The sequence below is a fragment of the Prionailurus viverrinus genome, chromosome C1, assembly GCF_022837055.1.
Source record: "Prionailurus viverrinus isolate Anna chromosome C1, UM_Priviv_1.0, whole genome shotgun sequence".
NCBI lineage: Eukaryota > Metazoa > Chordata > Mammalia > Carnivora > Felidae > Prionailurus > Prionailurus viverrinus.
In genome coordinates, this window is record NC_062568.1 from 57,589,538 (window position 1) to 57,600,537 (window position 11,000).

Genomic DNA, 11,000 nt, shown 5'->3' on the forward strand with positions numbered 1-11,000 from the left:
GCCCCGCGGTCGGGCTCTGGGCTGATGGCTCGGAGCCTGGAGCCTGCTTCTGATTCTGTGTCTCCCTCTCTCGCTGCCCCTTCCCCATTCATGCTCTGTCTCTCTCTGTCCCAAAAATAAATAAACGTTGAAAAAAAAAAAAAAACCTTTAAAAAAAAAAATAAATGTTAAAAAAAAATTAAAAAAAAAGCTTATATAGGCTGAAGAAAAGCATGAAAAAGTATATTAGTTCAATGTTTTATAATAAGGATACAGACTTTTAAAATCATATGCTCTTGACCAACTCTCATACTGTTCAAATCTTAGCTCAAATGTTCCTGGTTCCATAGGACCCACCCTGACCACCTTGTTAACCTGCAATCCATTCTCTGCTCTCCCTATTCTCCATGTATCATCTTCAAACATACTTAGAGTGACCAATTCATTGGCCAAATGGAACACTTTTGAAGGTGAAAGGGAGCGTTAACTGGAATGGGGTGGGGACAGAACAATATATATAATCTGAGACTATCTTGAACAAACACCAGAATGTTTGGTCACTCCAGACACACTATGTAGTTGACTTATTTATTGTGCTGCTTGCTTATTGGCTGTCCCTCAACCTAAATAAAGCTCCATGGGAGCAAAGGGGCAGAGCTTTTTGTCTGTTTTTGTTTTGTTTTTTAACATGGGCTGTTTTACAAATTTGCGTGTCATCCTTGTGCAGGGACCGCACCAATTTTCTGTGTATTGTTTTAGTTTTAGTGTACATGCTGCCAAAGTGAGCATGCTTTTTGTCTGTTTCTATCTATTGGCTTATTGGTGCATCCCAAGGCCTAGAACAGTGCTTGGCACACAGGAAGTGTTTGATCAAGATTCACTGAATGGATGAATACAAGAATGAATGGACAAATACACTGAATGAATAATATATGAAATTCATTTTGGGACACATGTTATATAAATGTGGAAGAGTGTTCTAAGCTAAGTCGTAAGGCTGAGTCTTTGCCATACCCATGGCACTTTGTTGCATGTTCTACGCATAGTAAGAATATGCTAAATGTTTCCTGATTAAATGAATATTTAGTTTGGATCTGGTAAATTCTCAGAACACCCATCCCTGTTAAAAAAATTTTTTTTAATGTTTATTTGCTTTTGAGAGAGAGAGAGAGAGAGAGCGCCCGCACACGTGTGCACGCATGTGTGAGTGGGGGAGGGGCATCGAGAGAAGGAGACACAAATCCCAAGCAGGCTCCAGGCTCTGAGCTGTCAGCACAGAGCCTGACACGGGCTTGAACTCACAAACCATGAGATCATGACCTGAACCGAAGTTGGACGCTTAACTGATGAGTCACCCAGGTGCCCACCCATCCCTGTATGAGTAATTCAAAATATATTACAAAATCTAACACTAATGCTATTTTGGCTGATGTCCTATTTTCCTTCTGTTAAACAAAATTCAGCTGAGCAAATGTGAAGATCTAATTGGCTTATTCAACAATTCATGAGTCAGGCAGTATACCATCTAGCAGATAGAAAGGAGCTCGTAGGGTGCTTGACTGGTGCAATCAGTGGAATGCGCAACTCTTAATATCTTGAACCCCTCATTGGGTGTAGAGATTACTTAAAAAATAAAAAATCTTAAACAAAAAAAAAACAAGAAAGAAAAAGAAAGGAGCTCCAGGGAGCTGTACAAAATGGAAGACTTTTATAGGCAGAAGGAGGTGGGGCAAGAGAGTTATTCTAGCAAAGAATGGATTATTTCAGGCAAAGTCACCTTCCTTTGGAGGAAGGCTGGGGTCTATTAGGCAGATTACCTCACTAGTGCTGACCTGGTAATTCCAGATTGACTGGTTAAGATTATATTCCTGGGGGAGGCTGAAACTGCAGTTAGGTTAGGTATTAAGTCTTGGTTTGCTGGCATGGGGTTTAGCACAAGTGACTCCATTTTGAGCTTGTTGTTTCTTTCTTTCTTTTTTTGTTTTAACACTTCATTAGTATGGATAAATGAGAATGGATTTACTAGACAGTAATATAACATGTTTAAGTGTTCTCCCTCCTCTCCCTTTCTGACTATTTGGAAAGCAATTTCACTCTTCAGTAGGAAAAGTTTTCTATTTACATTTTATTATTTTTTCATATAGATGTTTTTTGGGGGGGCACGAATTAAAATATTAAGTTACAGATGGCCTTCTCACATGGTCTGATTTAAAGTTCTCCCTAGTGTTTTTCTTCTCTCAGCTATTAACCAATAGCTTGTGCTGAATTAGTTCCTGCATAGTTTCCATTTTCTTTTCTCACTTTACCATTACAATGTACATATGTAAAAAGCACCTTAACACCCACATGTATTTTCCATATAGTCAGGAGGGACATAGGAAAGACTGTTCTTCAGGATTAAACACACATTCTCATACTGCTCTCTCATTCATCCTTCTTCCTTATTTTGGTGTAATTTAAAACCTGACTTGGTTACCCCCATAAGACAATATTGTGAGGCCAACTGCTCTCTTTCTTCAAAGTCCAGGTGGTACTTGTACTTAAAGAGTGATTTGAAATGACTTTCTCATTAAATGCCTTTTGTTTAACCTAATGTCCCCAAAGGAAGCTCTGTTTCATTTGGGAAATGTTTTCAATAATGTATGGAAAGGACAGTATTCGGAGAAAACTAAAGGGCCTAGGAGTAAAACCGTGAACTTAAACGGGGTCGGGGGCAGAGAGAGGAACAAGAAAGGCCTTGGCCAGAGGGAGCTGTGTTTACATTGAACATCTGATTTGGGTGCTGTCTCCTATAGATGGCATGAAATTGGAGGGCATCTCTCTTTCTAAAAGCAGGCAGAGCGTGTAGAAGGAGTGCAGGGACAATAGGTAAGTTGGGAAGGTAGAGAGAGGACCTGGCTATGGATGGGAGAGTTGCCAATGGAGCAAAAGGCTTCTGCGAGCAGACTGAGGATGGAAGGGACCACTGGGTGTCTGTCAATCTGCTTAGACAGCACAAGAATGTGTTAGAGAGACTGGGGACAATCCCATTCTCATAGTAGTGTGATAATAGCACACATTGTTGTGGTAATTATTAAGAAGTTGAGCTTCTGATATACTTTCGAAGAAAGTTCCTATTTCAGGGATAAACTTTCCAGTCTTGTTAATTTTTACAGACCGAAGGTAATATATATTAAAAAGTGAAAAAGTGTCTACAACAGAAATGCACATGTTTTGCCTTCTCTGCAAGGCAGAGACATTTCTTTTCAGAGACATGTCGTCAACCTTAAGTTAGAAAAGCCTACTCCTGCTCTGAATCTGACCTTTAGTCTTTGTGTGGCTGCTGCTGCAGTTAGTTTTTAGTTCTAAGGCCTAAACCATGGAAAGAAAGGAAGAACAGGAGGATGGAGGAGTGGGGAGAGCGGGAGGGAGTTTGGAATGAGGAGGGCAGAAGAAGGCAAGTCGGACACCCGGTCCTAGGTTAATTTTTGTCGCTCAAGATGGCATCTAAAGGACTTGAGTTTTAATAAACTCCACTCTAATACCTTCCACACTGGTTTAAAACAATGTTTCATTTCATTCAAAGTTAAGGACTTGTAAATTAATTCAATCTATCAAGATTTGCAACAAAGGTTCTCATACTTTTTTGTGCATGGGGGTCACTCAGGGTACAGATTTCCTCTCACCCGACCTCCAAAGGTTCTGCTCACCTAGGTCTGGGTGGGCCCAGGAAAAGGGCATCTTTAGCAAGCTCCCTAGGTGGCTCTGATTCTCCCAGCCCAGCCGGAGGCAGCTGGAGAAGCACTGGTTTAGCACTGGTTATTCTGACTTCTCCTGGGTTGGGTTAGGCCCCAAGAGCCTCCTCTGATCTCTCTTTTATTTCTGAAGAAGGAAAAGCGGCTCTCACTTCTCTCTCTGTTCTCTGGAAGTAAAGGGAACAACTAGGTTTCTGTGCCCCCCCTCATCCCTTTCTCTCATTCTCAGGGCTTTTTTCACACATATCCTGAAGCTAAACATGCCAGCTTCCTTTCCGCTTATCAATGGGATGGGAAAAGTGAGCACCATTACTGAAGTATTGTTTAAATATGATGTGACATTCTGACCCCCTGAAGCTAAAGCCATTACGAGACGAGTAACACCTCTGATGTCCTTGCAGGAAGGGATTTTCCCCTCTGTGATCTTTGTGTGAAGATCTCAAGTGGACAGCTCTGCATTGAGCAGAAAAATCACAGAACTTGCTCAGTGTGGCTTATTTTTAACAGGAACGTGGAAATAAAAGAAACGCAAAATAATGTAAGGGTTTCATGTATAGTACAGTTGCATAGTTGGGGGTGTGAATTTAATTCCTGGCACAGAGTAGTCATTTAATACATATTTGCTGAATACATGAATATATTTTAAAAATAAACTCAAGACCTATTTCTTAGCTCTATGATATAGACATAAGAGATACACAGTTAATTTCTATTACATCTCTTCAGAGAGCCATGGCAACTTTTAAATCTCAGTTGAGCCGCTATTTGGTCATATGATTATTTGCTATGATTGTCAAGAACCTATAGCTACACAGTTGCATGTACAATTATTAGCCACTCCTGACCCAAAATGGATGGGTTAACCTGCAGTTAGTTGTTAAGAATATACTGCTAGGGGCACCTGGGTGGCTCAGTTGGTTAAGTGTCCGATTTTGGCTCAGGTCACGATCTTACAGCTCGTGGGTTCGAGCCCTGTGAGCTGAGCCCCATGTCGGGTTCTGTGCTGACAGCTCCGAGCCTGGAGCCTGCTTTGGATTCTGTGTCTCTGTCTCCCTCTCAGCCCCTCCCCCACTCATGCTCTGGCTCTCTCTCTCAAAAATAAATCAACATTAAAAAAAATTAAAAATAAAATAAAAGAATATACTGATGAGGTTTTATAGAACTTTGGGATCTTTCGGTGCTCAGAAAACATTAGTTTCTTGTTATATTAAGCTTATATATAAATATTGGTGAAAAAATACAGATTTGCTAATAATTAAAAGTTGTTAAATCACTCAGACATATTACACATATAGAAACTAAAAATGTTAGAATGGTAATGAGTGACTGGAGAGACCTGGCATACTGAATGGGAGTTAATGCAGGATGCTAGATTTCAGGGCATAAAGTCTTGGGATTTTGTGATGGTTCAGGAAAAGCCAAAGAAGCTAATGATTGAGGGTCCTCAGAGGCCCCATGGAGAAGCCCAATGCCCTCACTTGATAGATGAGGAAACTACAGCTTTGAGAGGATTCTCTCTGCTTTTTCTCTTTCCAGCCCCTTCAACCATGCTTTCTCCTTTCTTTTTTGAAGAGTTCTTGGTGATCTGTTAAGTACTCCATGCTGCCTTCCTTCTTCCCACAGTTGTTGATCAATACACAGTTCATCAGATAGGATTACATCATGGGCTTATATTCTATGGTTCCATTTATATAGTATAGTATAATCATGCAACCTAAAAAAGAAAAAGGCAATAGAACCATATTGCTGGGCTTCTTGTCCAAGGAGTTTTCATGAGGCCAAACCTATTTGGTGTCTCCCAAGAATGGCTGGAAAGTGGTAAAAAAAGTTTTCCCTCCAGTTCTTTGGGTAACAGGTCTAGAGCAGGGGTTGGCAAACTTCTGTAAAGGGCAAGGTAGTAAATAGTTTAGGTTTTGCAGTCCTGCCATTGCAGTGTGGGAGCAGCCATGGACTATATGTAAACGAATGGCTGTGTCTGTGTTCCAATAAGACTTTTTAGAGTCAGAACCACAGCCAGAATTGAGAGTCAGCGGAGTTTTCCTATTTCCCTTTACCCTCTCAGCTTCCCTTTGCCCATGGGCACTCTTGGTGCTGTGTGCCTATAGCTGCCTTTGCACAACATGCCCCAGATTTTTTATTGCCTCTCAGTCTCCAACAAACTTATTTTTCCTGGTTCACTGTTTCAGGACCAGCTCTCAGAAGTTAGCTCATTTGAGAAACCAATTACAAAAAAAGTGTAAATTGTGACAATATTTTTTTGCCTTCTTTAGGATGAAAGATGGCTCAGGTTGGTCTCCAAATAGAAAGCTCACCACCATTTTTCCCGTTGCCTTGTTAACTTTCACCAAGATATCAGGAATATCTCTGCAAATCCCCATCAAGGCTATTCCACACTGCCTCAAGACCTCCGCTAACTTCCTATAAAAACCAATCGTCTGAAAGCTTCAAGTTTCTTCTCAACTTGGCTTCAATCGAGTCTTTGGTAATCTATTCAACTTTCTTTTCTAACGATTTTTTTTTAAGTTTTGTATTTATTTTTGAGAGAGCGTGCAAGCAAGTGGGGAAGGGCAGAGAGAGGGAGGGGAGAGAGAGATTTCCAAGCAGACTCTGCGTTGTCAGCACGGAGCCTGACATGGGGCTCAGACTCACGAACCAAACTGTGAGATCAAGACCTGAGCTGAAATCAAGAGTAAGATGCTTAACCAACTGAGCCACCCAGGTGCCCTTCTATTCAACTTTCTTGACAGAGTACCACTTGACCCTCTCTGTGGGACTCGTACTGAGGTTGCAGGTGTTACATGGCAGCATGGAACAGGGATTAAAGGACACTCTGGAGCCAAACTGCCTGGGCTCACGTGTTGGTGCCACCAAACTGCAGGGTCTTGGGCACGTCACTGAGACTTTACACACCTCACTTTCCTGTGAAAATGGTATAATGATGATAATATATATCTGATAGGTTAGTGTGAAGGTTAAATGGAGCAAGAGGGGTCAAGCACAGGGTTTGGTATATAATAACCACTCAGTGCATGTCAGTTATGTTATTCTCCAATAAAAATTCAATGAAGGCATCAGCATATTCTATATTAAACTGCAGTTTGGTTACTCTGACCCTGGACAGACTGTCAGTTAACCATCAGCATTCCTTAAAGGACTGTTTGACTCCTGGAAAGAGCCTGCTGGACTCCGCCACAGCTGGATTTGCACATTGCTCCTCCCTACTAGCTTTCTGACAGCGGCCAGATAACGTGACCTTTCTGAACTTCCCATTTATGCTCTTTACCTACTTAGCATAGCTGGTGTGAAGACCACATGGGAGAATGCTAGTGAAGTTGCATCAAATAAATGTATTAAATATTTTTATTTCAATAATGGCTTTTGGATTATCTCTGTAAACATCCGTAGAGTTCTTGGAAGGCACTTAGGCCTGGTAGCAACACCTTACATGTCGGGAGAATTAGGGAAATATTTTTGGAAAGAAAAATGCTTCTTTCTAAGCAAGTTGTCTGCTTAGAACCACTTAACCTGTGTATAAGTGAAGCTGGTCCTAGATCATAGGACATTATGGGAAGCCTGATAGTCCGGTACAGAGAATCCAGAATGTAGAATAAATTAACCTAGATTTTACTCTGTTTTTACTGTTATTGATTCACAGTGTGACCCCTGGATAAGTCACTGGTTGTCTGCTCCATCATCTGTAAAAAGAGTGGGGTTGGCCTGGTATTTTCTAAGTCTTCTTATTGTTCTAAAATAGAACCTTCAGGTGTACAGAGCAGTGACACGTCATTTTTACGTCCCCAGATCGATCTGGCAAGTAACAGCCAACCATCCAAAGTTATCAAGGGGACGGTTAATTGGCAGAAATATTTTCTTTGATTTTAACGTCGTAACGTGAGTGGCAATAAGACTTGCGTTGTTTGCTTGATTTTTTTCCCCCTCTCCTTTTGTTTTGAATGATACATGGCCCAGTAAAACCACAAGTGAGTGTGAATGAAGAAAACATTCTGTGTGACTCAAAGGCTAGCATTCTTTGCTGTCACTGACCAAGGGGCTGGTTTGGAGAACAGTAAATACCAGAGGCCATGTAAGTGGGTACCCAACTAAATAAATAAGCATAGACCCTCCCCAACTCCTCATTTTATTCATAGGTTGTCACTGGTTCACGTATGTCATGTGTCAACGCACAAACTCCTTCTCTTCCTTGTATCTTGAGTATACTGAAAACATGATTTGTCTGGGTACTTCCGTTAAACTGCCAAACTGGTGTTTACACATAGACATAGTCTGAACTGATGACCAGGTTAGTCATTTAACCAAGTAACCCGATCAATAACCAGCCCATGATTCAAACCACTTGGTGTGACTGGATGCGGTATTGTGAGTGAGTCATGGATACAAATAAAATACTTGAGAGGAGATATCTCGACATCTCTCCAAAATTTCTACTTCATACAAATTTGACTTAGGATGAAGACTAATGTAATTCAATAATAGCTACATAGAGAAGAAATACCATAGGTAACTTTAAAAAAAGGAATCTCCAAAAAATTATTTTAGAGATAGTCTCTGAACTTTGAAATATCTGTAAAATAGTATATATGACATAACGATCCCTTTCTCTTGAAGGTTATTTTAACTGTGATCAGGGAACTGGCAATAAATACTTTATGAAATCTCACAAATGAACACTGGCAGTGTGGAAAACCAATAAATACAGATTTCAGCAAAACACCTTTTAAAAACTGTTTTAGGGGCATCTGGGTGGCTTAGTCGGTTGTGTCTGACTTTGGTTCAGGTCATGATCTCATGTTTCTCTGTGTCAGGCTCTGTGCTGACAGCTCAGAGCCTGGAGCCTACTTTGGATTTTGTGTCTCCCCCCTCTCTGCCCCTCCCCTGCTTGTGCTCTCTCTCTGTGCCTCCAAAAAATAAATAATAAAAAAAACCTGTTTTAATGATTAACAAGTGTCTGAGGTCTAGTTACTATACTGATTTTTATATAACTTTGAATCTCATTGACTTCATTAACATAAAAAAATCACTTTCTCCCATCCACGTGTAAACCTTAATCCTAATCCTTCTCTTCAGCCTGTTTCCAGCCTACAAATCTGGCCAATCCTGCAACCCCCTTGAATTATATTTCCTCCTCTTTCCTTCCTTTAACCACTGAATTTCTGGGAAATTAGCCAGCTGCCACAGGAAACTAAAGTGACTGTCTCAGTCACCCAGCTGATAAACTGCAGATAAATTCCAGATTTCAACTAATTTCTTCTGCATGGGATCATCTTTAGTTTATCCTTCCTCCACCCATTGCTTCCCCAGCCCTTACTACCCAATCTGCAAAGGACATTTTTACCGGATGTGTTAATTTCACACCACTTTTATTCTCCTTCCATCATTCTAGCTTAGGTCTTTAATACCTTTTGCTGAACTGCCACATAAGCCTTCCGACTGATTTCCTTGCCTCTCACTTCTCCCTTTGCACTACTGCCAACAAGCTCTTTGCAAATTCCAGCTCTGTTCATGGCATTCCTCTGAACACAATCCCCAGTGGTTTCTGGTTGCCCAGTAAATAGAGTACAAACTCCATAGCACAGTATTCAAAGTCCTCCACAATCAACTTCTCCAGTGGTACCTTTAATTTACTTACCATGCTCCAGTCAAACAAGAACAGGACCTGAATTTTTCGGGATGCTTCAGTCTGACTGGGCTCTTTCATTACATTTGGTTGCTGTAGGTGTACAAGGGTGCTTAGAATGGGGGTGGGAGGGACTTTTTTTTTCCTTCTAATTCACACCAAGACTAGCAGCTGCCCTTGTGTTTTACTTTATGGGATGGCAGCTTGTTCTACCTCTGTTCATCTCTGCTCAAGCCACCATTCAAGATTCAGGTTAAATGCTGATTTCTTCATGAATCATTCCTTCATTTCTCTATGCTCCCTCTCTGCTCTTACTCTGCCATTTCCTACTATAAATATCTATGTATATGTCACAGCTCTCCTTCTCTATTGTAAACTCCTACATTAGCTCAACAATGTCTTAAGACAGTAATATCTGGAGATTAATTGTGTGAAACAAATAATTTATTATTAATCATAGTTCAAATATACAGAGTTGTATACTTGGAAATGGTGAATTGTATTGTATGTGAATTATATCTCAGTAAAGTTGTTATAAGAAAAATAATTCAAATATTAATATTTGTAAATTATTTACTTAATGATTTTAAGCAGGATAGGTTACAGCATGGCAGATACAGCACACACACATTTGTATCTCCTGTTTCCTGAGATCTCATTTACTTATTTATTTTTAAAGTTTGTTAATTAATTAATTAATTTAGAGAGAATCCCAAGCAGGCCCTGCACTGTCAGCACAGAGCCTGACATGGGGCTCAATCCCACAAACTGCAAGATCATGATCTGAGCTGAAACAAAGAGTCATATGTTCAACTGACTGAGCCACCCAGGAGCCCCTCTTGAAATCTTATTTAAATAGCAGTAAATTAGAACTAAGAAGAATAAACTCAAGATAATGATAAGAATAGAAGAGTGAATCATCAAAGGAAGAGAGATTTTAATATATTTCTGGAAGATGAAAAATGGCTAGAAGTCACCTTGCTTCCAGTAATAAAGGCCTAGGTAGTTCAAACTGTCCTCTCCTTGAGCCAAATAGTAAATTAGGACAAGATTTAAAAATACCTAATTGAAGGCACTGGAAAGCTAGCAAGAGAATGAAAAAATAATGAACCAAGGTCTAGAAGAAAACAGAAATTCTGAGAGAAGAACTTGGCACTGGGGGCAACTTTTCTTCTGGAAGGAATTTGCCAATTTCAGAAAAAGGCAACTAAGAGGCTGGGAGGCTAAACAATGAAGAGCAATGAAGGGGACAAAAGTTGGAGACTTAAACACCTATCTTCCCTGCGCCCCCCCCCACTTCCCCCCACACACACCCTGACTTGGGATGGTAAAGAGCTCCACTTTAGGAGATAATAAACCAGATGTCTACTGTTCTAACAAGGATTTCAGGTCAGTTTCCAACCATCATAGGCTCTAGAGTTGGATTAAAGTGGTCCTGATTTATTTGTGCTCACAGAAAATGCTACTGTTTTATGGAAGAAGGGAATATTATTCTGGGTCTCAAATTATCTTTACAAGCAATGTCACAAGTATAATTTCCAATATGCAATAAATAATAACCAAGAGAATAAGAAAACATAAATGAGAACCACATAAGTTAAAACTGCTAGAAACCAAATAAAGAGAAACCCTTAAAAGCAATAAGGGAAGAA

General features: G+C 40.3%; 1 non-coding gene across 1 annotated transcript; it reads right to left on the reverse strand.

The window, feature by feature from the left end:
• Positions 1 to 661: 661 nt before the first annotated feature.
• On the reverse strand, positions 662 to 768 carry LOC125174216 (U6 spliceosomal RNA). The gene has a single exon (XR_007155339.1). It is a non-coding gene; the product is annotated as a U6 spliceosomal RNA (small nuclear RNA).
• Between the last annotated feature and the right edge of the window lie 10,232 nt (positions 769 to 11,000).